The following is an 11,246-nucleotide window of genomic DNA, read 5'->3' as shown; positions in this document are numbered from 1 at the left end:
CCACGGGATATTCAGTGATGCAGGAAATTGAAAAACGTGGAGGACCAGATTTATAGCCCATCATCTTTATTAAGCCTTGTTTGCAGACAGAAAAGTGAGCGTGTTTATTTTAAGCTCAAAGTTTAAAGTGTCAGCTGTGCCCACTTTCTACTTATCTCGAAATGAGGAGTCAAGATCGATCTGCTGTTTTTGTCATGAGAGTTTTAACAGATGAGACACATCACAGAACATTATCCCAGAATGCTTAGCTGTTGATGTATGATGTATTTGCACATGTGCTATCAGCAAAACCAGAGAGAAATATATGTGGATTTACCAGTTAAAAGTTGCTCTTAGATAAAGTAATATATTAGCAACATATTATTATTATTATAGCAGTAGTGATAGCATTACTAGAAATACAAGTAGTAATATTTAATTTTATTTAGAAAAATAAAAAGGGACCTTCATTCGAAGGATTTACTTTAAAACAAAGCGGCTGTATTACATTTACACTGAACGTTAGCATTTGGTTGCTACGGCATTCCTCAGTTATCATTTGAGTTTAAAATCAAATGACCAGTTTTCCCTGGAGTGAGCCCAGCAGACTCAGCAAGCAGCCCAAAAAAACCGCGACACGTAAACGAGAATGCAAGTCCTGAGAGGATGTGTTTAGGAATGTGCGTACACATTCTGAACTGTGGCACCGAGGAAAAGCCGCGGCTGCTTGAGACAAAAGTGGGTCATGCAAGAACATCTTAAGGGACTGCTGTGAAATTCTAAAAAGTCATTTGCTGGGAATTGAATTTCTAATGACACTAAATGAAAATGGAGCTGTGAAAGTGTTCCTCTCCTGTGCGAGCCCCAGTTTCTACAACCCCACTGAGACCTCGAGGCGCCACGGGAGGGTAGTAAAGACAGGACTTATGGAAATGAATGGCACCATGTGAAAATCACATTTCATTGGGCTTTATTAAACTTTATATTTGTTTGATGAGGCCCACGGCTCTCAGATATGAATGTGATTAGTTTACAGTGTTGGGGGATGTTTTAGTTTTTCATTTTCATATATTGTAAACATTTAATCGAGTAAGACTACAGTATCAGCCTGGGGGAAGTTGTTGCGGAAAGTTTAGCTATTAAAATTACACGTTCCAAAAATCCCAGCAGTCCTGCATTGTACAACAGAGTAAGCTGCTTCACTGTTGCAGCATGATGTATATGTAGCTGTTACCTAGAAATCATAATAGAAACTGAACTAACTTAACCTTCCTGGACATTAGTCATACTCAGTATGTTTTATTTTGTGTATTTTGTTGATGATCCCTCTTTTGATTTAATGGTTGATGGTTTAGTCCATAAAATGTCAGACAGGGCAAAAAGTTTAACAAAAATAGAGAGCAAAAGCTTGTTTTGTCCCCATACTCACAAATACTCCAATGCAATAATATAAAATGGAATAATATTAATAAAAATACACCAAGTTCTCATATTTTCTAAGGTAGAAAAGATGAACATGTGGCATTAATGTTTTTTACGTCACCAAAATCAAATCTTTTCCACAATGTTTTTATGGTGTTGATGGGACAATCAATAGCTACTGTAAAAATCAGGAGGTAATGTTGATCGTGGAGTAAATGTTGGCCACTGCTCCCTTTTTCATCATCCTCATCCTTCCGTACTCTGAAAGAACCACCTCTGTGTCTCAGGTCTGTCTTGTGAATGTGGTTGTAATGATCACTTGGCAGTGGAAGTACATTGATTATCGGCTTTTGCCCATATCTATTACCTTGTCTAGACTTTTGTCTGTGTTTGCCTTTTCTGCTTGTTCCCCTTTGCTCCCATTTCATATATATATATATATATATATATATATATACATACAGTCAGGTCCATAAATATTGGGACATCGACACAATTCTAACATTTTTGGCTCTATACACCACCACAATGGATTCCAAATGAAACGAACAAGACATGCTTTAACTGCAGAGTGTCAGCTTTTATTTGAGGGTATTTACATCCAAATCAGGTGAACGGTGTAGGAATTACAACAGTTTGCAAATGTGCCTCCCACTTCTTGAGGGACCAAAAGTAATGGGACAGAATAAGAACCATAAATCAAACATTCATTTTTTAATACTTGGTTGCAAATCCTTTACAGTCAATCACAGCCTGAAGTCTGGAACACATAGACATCACCAGACGCCGGGTTTCATCCCTGGTGATGCTCTGCCAGGCCTCTACTGCAGCAGTCTTCAGTTCCTGCTTGTTCTTGGGGCATTTTCCCTTCAGTTTTGTCTTCAGCAAGTGAAATACATGCTCAATCGGATTCAGGTCAGGTGATTGACTTGGCCATTGCAAAACAGTCCACTTCTTTCCCTTCAAAAACTCTTTGGTTGCTTTTGCAGTATGCTTTGGGTCGTTGTCCACCTGCACTGTGAAGCGCCGTCCAATGAGTTTTGAAGCATTTGTCTGAATATGAGCAGATAATATTGCCCGAAACACTTCAGAATTCATTGTGCTGCTTTTGTCAGCAGTCACATCATCAATAAATACAAGAGAACCAGTTCCACTGGCAGCCATACATGCCCACGCCATGACACTTCCACCACAATGCTTCACTGATGAGGTGGTATGCTTAGGATCATGAGCAGTTCCTTTCCTTCTCCATACTCTTCTCTTCCCATCACTCTGGTACAAGTTGATGTTGGTCTCATCTGTCCATAGGATGTTGTTCCAGAACTGCGACGGCTTTTTCAGATGTCGTTTGGCAAACTCTAATCTGGCCTGCCTGTTTTTGGGGCTCACCAAAGGTTTACATCTTGTGGTGAACCCTCTGTATTCACACTGGTGGAGTCTTCTCTTGATTGTTGACTCTGACGCACATACACCTACCTCCTAGAGAGTGTTCTTGATCTGGCCAACTGTTGTGAAGGGTGTTTTCTTCACCAGGGAAAGGATTCTTTGGTCATCCACCACAGTTGTGTCCCGTGATCTTCCTAGTCTTTTGGTGTTGCTGAGCTCACCAGTGCGTTCCTTCTTTTTGGGAATGTTCTAAACAGTTGTTTTGGCCACGCCTGATGTTTTTGCAATCTCTCTGACGGGTTTGTTTTGTTTTTTCAGCCTAATGATGGCTTGCTTCACTGGTAGTGACAGCTCTTTGGATCTCATCCTGGCAGTTGACAGCAACAGGTTCAAAAAGCAAACAGCACACTTGAAATGAACTCTGGACCTTTTATTTGTTCATTGTAATTGGGGTAATGAGGGAATAACACACACCTGGCCATGGAACAGCTGAGAAGCCAATTGTCCCATTACTTTTGGTCCCTTAAGAAGTGGGAGGCACATATACAAACTGTCATAATTCCTATACTGTTCACCTGATTTGGATGTAAATACCCTCAAATAAAAGCTGACACTCTGCAGTTAAAGCACATCTTGTTCGTTTCATTTGGAATCCATTGTGGTGGTGTATAGAGCCAAAAATGTTAGAATTGTGTCGATGTCCCAATATTTATGGACCTGACTGTATATATATATACATATCTTTTATGTGTGTCCTTATGCATCTTGCAGCTGTTGCCCTTTACAAACACCCTGGTCTATGTTACATAAACATATGAAATGCTCTTGACGGGAAAAAATAAATAACAAAAAGTGAAATAAAAGCGTAGTACTTGTGACTCACTCCAACACTGGTGAACACTTGAAGAATTTTCTAATTTGTTTGATTATCTTTGAAGTGACAGTCATGCATAGTAATCTCTATTTATGCTAATATGCTGTTCCCCTTCTTAAACTGAGGTTGAAGATACTGGCATCTGTTGGTTTTGACGTGTGTGTGTGAGTCTGTGACAAGTAAGGGCCTGAAATATAAACTGAAAATGAAGCAGTGTGATCCGTTGTGCTGAGTGCATAAACGCTGAGCCATGGATGCTCCTCATTGGCCTAATGGCAGAGAGGCTAATTAACAGCAAAAGCCGGCTCGTTTGGTTGCCAACACCAACAGAAGGTCATGTTCCAGATGCCAGCTGGTATCTAGAGGGTGGCTGCTTTTAAATTAATGGAGAGCACATCATAGAGGGGATGCTAAAGGTACATTTTTGTGGGCTCGGTGACAACCACAACACCACCTCCATTAAGAAACAGTTTATTTTAAACAGATTAATTACAGTGAAATCAAAGCAGTGTTCAAACCCAGGCTTTGTGCACACATTAACTGTTTTTCAAATTATTATCATTATTGTCCCTCAGTCTACACATAATAAGCAATTTTACTAAGAAGAAAAAAAATATATACAACTTAAGGAGATAATAATGTTCCAGACATACTCAAAAAGTTTTATTTTGAAGTTGAAATTATCTGAGCAGCATCTACATTTGATGTATTTTACATTCAGCTTGTACTGATGGATCCATAGCTGTTATGAACACAGAAAACTCCTGTCATGTTTTGATCCACCATGCAATACCTTGGGAAAGCATCTGATTGATAACAGCTTCATTTTTGCATATGACAATGATTCCAAACACCCTGCCAACACAATAAAAGCATACACGGACAATGGAACACTATCATCCCTGAATCCTCCCTTAGTTATGCTGCAATAGGTGTAAGCTGCTGGGGGGATTCCCATGATGCATTGAGTATTTCTTCTTCAGTCACCTTTCTCACTCACTATGTGTTAATAGACCTCTCTGCACTGAATCATACTTGTTATTAATCTCTGGCTGTCTTTTATCCTGTCTTTTTTCTCTCAACCCAACCGGTCGCTCCAGATGGCCGCCCCTCCCTGAGCCTGGCTCTGCCGGAGGTTTCTTCCTGTTAAAAGGGAGTTTACCTTCCCACTGTCGCCAAAGTGCTTGCTCATAGGGGGTCATATGATTGTTGGGTTTTTCTCTGTATGTATTATTGTAGGGTCTACCTTACAATATAAAGCGCCTTGAGGCGACTGTTGTTGTGCTTTGGCGCTTTGAATTGAATGAAACTGAATTGAATTGAATTATCAGTCATGGATTGGCCTTCCTAGAACCTGCACCTCAACATCATTGAAGCAGTGTGGCATCATCTTGACACAGAATGCAGCAAAAGGCAGCCGACATGCAAAAGAAAAACTTTTAATGTCCTTCAAGAAGAACTTTTCCTGAAGACTCGTTAAAGAAATAACGAGAAAGCTTGTCTAAGATGGGTTAAGCTGTATTGAAATATAAAGTTGGCCCTACGAAATGCTGACTTTCAAGCTTGTTAGAATAGTACAGACTCTGTTTTTGCTTCATGTACTTCAAGTTTGTACTTGTTTTAACAAATTACTGCACCTATTTCCCATTTTCCTAGCAAAATGTAAACAAATCAAGGGTAACTCAAGACTTTTGCACAGTACTGTATCTGAACTAGCATCCAAAACCAACTTCCCTGTGTAAAACAATAATCTAAAGGGAGCTGTCATCACCCTTTGTAGAAGTAGCCGGACTTAGTTAAAGATAGGACTAATCCAAAGAAAAGTGTCCATTGGGAAGTAATAAAAAATTACACTGCAGTTGCTAGTTTAATTACAAAGAGAATGATCTGTTGCTTACTTGGCACAGCTTTAGTGAAACTGCATTCATACCTGGCGACAGGCAATGCAGTTTCATTAATGTATGATATGAGACGCTTCATCTTTGCTGGTAGGGCCAGTTAATATTCTGAAAATGAAGGCTGATTAAAATGAGTCAGTATTAGTAAACTCTGGCACATTTACATTTCAGTGTTGATTACTGCGCAGTGTCCATGACATATAAATAAAATTAAATAGATTACATCCTTTTCAGCTATTTTGTGTGAAAAGCTGTTATGTTGCTGATGAAGTAATATTAAAGCCTCGATGAATGAGTCATCTTTGCTCAGTTCACATCTCCTGTAAATTGTGTATGTTAATACTGAACTTAATTCTCTACTGAATACCTCTGCTGAACTGTGGGAGTGTAAAAGCCACTTTGATGACAGCAGTTCATTTCATATTGTGTCAACTAAAAGCAAAAGAGTGGCCATTTGATATGGTTAGCTTTGCCTTGTTCAATTTTCAATGTATAATGCCCAGATTTAATTTATTTTTTCAAACTGAATTTTATATTCCCGCACACCAGAACATTATTATGCTCTCTGCTGCAAAACTCAGTTTAAATTTTCTTGTGATGTGCACAAGGCAGACATTTTATCAGCAATAAAAAAGGGGAGATAATGTAAATAACTGTGCCTGTACTCCTCAGTCCCTCTAAGCATGACTGAAACACAAATAAGGTGTGTGTTTTTCTTGTATTTCAAATTTCTCATATTCAGAATAATTCATTCATTCATTTTCTGCAAATAAACCCATTTTTTTTAGTATAGGTTCTAACACTACTGGAGAAATTTACCATGACTTGCAGTGGAAAAACCTACTTAAACACTGACTTGCGAGGATTCTCAAACTGCAGCATCTGTGTATGCTTTCAGATGTCAGTCAAGAGGCTTTGCTCTTCAATTCAAGGTAATATTTGCAAACAGAGAATAGAAAAGGGGGATTTGATTTCAAGTACAAACTCATGGCAGGAATTTAATTTTTGCAGACAAATGCCCTGGTCCAGCACATGTTTACATGCTTGCCTACATACATCACACGATGTTCATCCTAATGAAATGGAGATTTAATTATATCAGTTACTGCAAACCCCATGTAAGAGCATGATTAGCATCTTTCTGTTGCTTAAACATGTGACTGCTTTCTCATTCCTGCAAAGTATTATGTTTAGTTTTGGAAGAAGGTGGCATGAGTAAGAACTGATCACATTGGTGATGGCAAACACCTCCTCACATTCATTAGTAGTCTGCCTGTGTAAGTCTGTGGTTCTCCTGTCTAGCCACCCCATGGCTTGTTTGAGAAGAGAACTACACCTGATATGATGCTGAGCACTGTGCTCTTCCTTCTGGCGTTACAGAGATAATGATTGCTTCTGATTATATTAACAAACCAAACCATCATTTTCAGTAAAAAACAAGAGTAAAAAGTAAAAAACTGAGAAATTTCAAAGGCGTTTTATACAACTTGTCTACAATATTAACATTTTTTCCCCACTTTTGTGCTCCTTGTCTAGCTAATGGTGACAGCTCTGCCTACAAAGAAAGGGCACAACTCTCAGGTGGTCCACTATCGATCAGCTGAAGGCGGCATATATTCTATCTTTGTCTGTGAAGCAGGCATTTATAACAGCATGTAGAGAAACCTATGGGTGTACTAGAGCGCATAAACTGTAGTGCTTTAGTTTTAATTCCTTAAGCTTAATAAGTTTACGTTGTTTAAGCACAGACGTTTAACTCCTGAAATTGAGAATAGTATCACAAGCTTTCAGATATTTACTTCAGATAATTAATTAGAGGACATTTGAACATGCATTATGTTTATGCACAAGACAAGCAATTTAGGAACATCTCTGTGCAGAACTGCATCTGTACAGACTGTCTGCATACACATATTTGTACATTTTCACAGCTTCTACAGAAAAAAAGAAAAAAAAAACACTGTTAGTGTTGACATGAAATTATATTATAATGATGTATTTATACTCCAATTTAAACAAAAACTCCAACTATCAGTATCACCTTCTGAGCCTGTTTGATATTTTATTTGCAAATATTTTATATGAAATTATTTACATGTGCTTTTGATTGTGTTATATTAATCAGCTCTCATTTATTTTTGTAATACATATATCAACAGGGTCAAAAGGAGAATGATTTATGAGTTGTGTTAAAAACTATCATAGAAAGTTTTAGTTTAACTGATACTTTGCAATTTTACTATATTGTGTGTACGTCTCATTCCTTAGACATTGTCATTATTTTTATTGTTACCTCTGTAAAGCAGATTGTGACTGTTTTCTTGGTTTTTTGCATTATATAAATACATTTTTCTTACTTACTTTATATCGGTTTGTCATAAATGTAGCCCCAGCATTTATGATTATATCCTGACCTTTTTTTTTGTCTTTTAAGACTTTTATGTCCTTTTTTTTTGTAAATAATAGATGTTAAATTAGATTTTTAAAAATAAATAATAAAGAATTCATCTAAATCATTTAAATTCAATAGATAATTTTGCCAATAACAACATATAGTAGAATTTTTGTCCTGTCAAATATGTCACATCAATCACTATTTATCTCAAAATAATTTTTATTTAAACATTTCAGTAGACTCAAATACATTTTGCAGTTTGGGAACCTTTGATTTATTCATCTAGCCCCAAGATCTATATTAGTATATAGCTGGCTGGGGTGTAACCGTTTACATGGCCCTGTACAGATTTAGTCATTGGTGAAGATGCCTGGGGCATGCCTCTGTTTACAATCCCGCTGATATTCATCTTTAATCAGCTGGGCCACAGTTGGATTAGCATGCTACATGTAGAAGCTGTGTCAAACATTAACATGTTCCCCTTTAGTGGTGGAGAGGAGATGTAGGGGAGAGAAGATAAGGTCAGCAGTTAAATATTATCACTAGCTATGGGAGAGAGGCCTGAATTTGGTGAAGGACAGCAGGAAGGTAGCTGCTATGCTTAAATGCTTCATAAATGCCAATCAATGAGCGCTAGCCAGTAGCGCCTAAGAACCATGGCACTGTCCTCTGAGCAATACTTAAAAAAGAGGAAAAAATAACTAGCAGGAATCAGGATAATGAGTAGTTAATGATCATATGTATCAGTCACAGATTTACCTCCATCCACGCCAAATTATACCGGGGCTGTAAGTGTGTGATTTGTCAATGACGTCCTACACTGGAGAGATTACATCAGAGATTTTCTTCTTATTGACCTGTAATAAGAATGTAATCGGTCACTGTAACATCTAAAGTGCTGAACCAAAGCTGGTACATATTTAAACATCACTGTTCATACTGGACCATGTTTCTTTTTCAATCATCGGGGACCTCTATTCCATCTTGTTCACACTGCCATCACAGGGTAAAGCCTATAGTCTATTTCCTAAGTCCGAATCACGTTCTGTAGATCCCTCTAATAAGCACAGGTCAAATAGCCTCCATAAATCATAAAATACAGCACTTTTCCTCTGGTTTCACTGCAGCTCTGCAGTAATGCTACAAGGAGCCAAGATAAATTGTTATTACTGCTCCTATAGTAGGAACCACTGGTAGAAAAAAATCAATTGTATAATCACTTGTGGAGGAGAGGAGGAAAGGGCGACATTGAAGTGTTCCTCCATTTCAGGTTATTCCTCTCATGGAGGCTTAGAACTGCTCACAACCTGGGTAAGGGGCAAAAGAGAGAAAACACTGAGAAAAATGATTCATACTCAACAGCTCTCATCCAACTCGATCACCCAGCTGTAAGGCATAAGGCAGGTATGCAGCTCTTTGTCGCTGGCATTTACAGTTCATTTGTTTTCCCAGGAAGTAATTTTCATTAACAAAACCAATTTCGCCTCAAGTCCTCAACATGAATAATAAACACAAACTCTTGCAGGGAGAGGGTGAGAAACAACGATTCAGATCAAACTCTTCTAAGCAGCACGCTAAAATATTTTGGGATGCTCTTTTTTGTTTGGGCTCCGAGGTAAGAGGTGTCATAGTTTGCAGAGCATGTCGTAATCACTCGCCTTAGGAGAATACTGCTAGAGAGCTAATCATTACCACTCTGCCAGCTTGTAGAAGCGGGGCACATTTCTTCTGCACAACTTTGGGCTGTTTTTGTCTGTGTGGCTGCTGCCTGTCAAACAAGCCACCACTGGTTGAAACAGCAAGTTTACATCAAAGCTGCTCAAGTTCATTTTGAAGCTGCAATGAAAGATTCAATGCTCTCTGCCTTTAATCAGAGCACAACAGCACTTTTTGCTGCAAAGCTTGTTTACCTGAAAACAAGCTGCATTTCGCTAATAGATTTTTTATTTCATGTATGTGAGTTTGTGCATATGCCCTCTATCTAATGTAATATTAGGAGGAATTAACATTTTATTCTATATTTATGTTTAAATATGTACAGGTATGGTCAGAAGTTTACATGGATTCATCTTGAGCATGAATGTCATCGTGATTTTGGGCTTTTGATGATTTTTTAAAAACTTTTCTTTTTCCTGGCCGGAATGATTGCACAGCATATATCTTTAATGAACCGGGTGCACAAGTTTGAATTTAATTAAGATTTTCTCTAATCCACACAAGGTCAGAATATACATAGAGGCTCCACAGTATACATACAATCAAATTAGTGGCCTTGACGGTTCTAAGGTGTCAATTAATCTCACAAACCCAAGACCTATTAACTCGTCATTAGTGATCATGATTGACTAGAACTGCTAGTTTCTCTGTGACAGCACTCACTGGATCAATCAATACTCAGAACAATGGAAAAGACTGTGATTTACACAAACAGTGAAGATCTATTGGAGCTAAAAAAAACAACAACAAAAACCCTGTAGATTCTAAGATCATCAGTTCAAACAATTATACACAGGTAAATGGTCTTTAACTTCTATAAGGCTTCATGCAATTCACTGTGCTAATGCTGTGGCTCTAGGTCTGGCGATGACGGTCTGTAGTTGGTTAGTAAGTTACCTACATTTGACTGAACAACAACATTTGGATGAATTGTTATGAAATTTAGCGTAGCACACAGACAGACGCCGCCACTCAGGCTTTTCCAGTTATGATTATTCTCGTCTCAAAGCTCAGGTGAGCACTCTCCCCAAATATTCACTTAGCAACAGTTAGCAAACAAGTATTGTTCTTCGCTAGCATGCAGGTCAAATGCTCTATACAGATCACCTTTTGTTTTACAATCATAAATAGTGGTGCTACGCTTTGACTGATTGGGAAATGATAAAACAAATTTACACTTTGTTCTTCTAAAGTTCCTATTAAGCCCATCTATAACTGCATTTATTTGGTCTAAATCATTGTTCACAAACTGAATTTGTAGTCACACATGTATACATCATCATAACATGACAGTGTTCCCACTGGGGCATCCCGCTGAGAGCTGTAATCAACTATCTTCTTTTATTAGAAAATTGTTGCTACATAATTATTCTGTTGTCCCGTCATCTAAGAGTGTATTTTGTGATTTATTCATTTATTTCTTTGTTGATGATCAAGAATCTATCTATATTTTTACTGTGCTTAAATACAGATGTTACAGAAATGCATGTCTGCTGCACAGTTTGCTGGTAAAGAAGGTAGTGACCTAAAGTAGGCCAGCATTTGATTACTTCTGATCAAATGCTGATAGCTCATC

Source organism: Pelmatolapia mariae, linkage group LG18, assembly GCF_036321145.2.
Source record: "Pelmatolapia mariae isolate MD_Pm_ZW linkage group LG18, Pm_UMD_F_2, whole genome shotgun sequence".
In the NCBI taxonomy this organism is placed as follows: domain Eukaryota; kingdom Metazoa; phylum Chordata; class Actinopteri; order Cichliformes; family Cichlidae; genus Pelmatolapia; species Pelmatolapia mariae.
Note: the sequence above shows the minus strand (reverse complement) of the source record.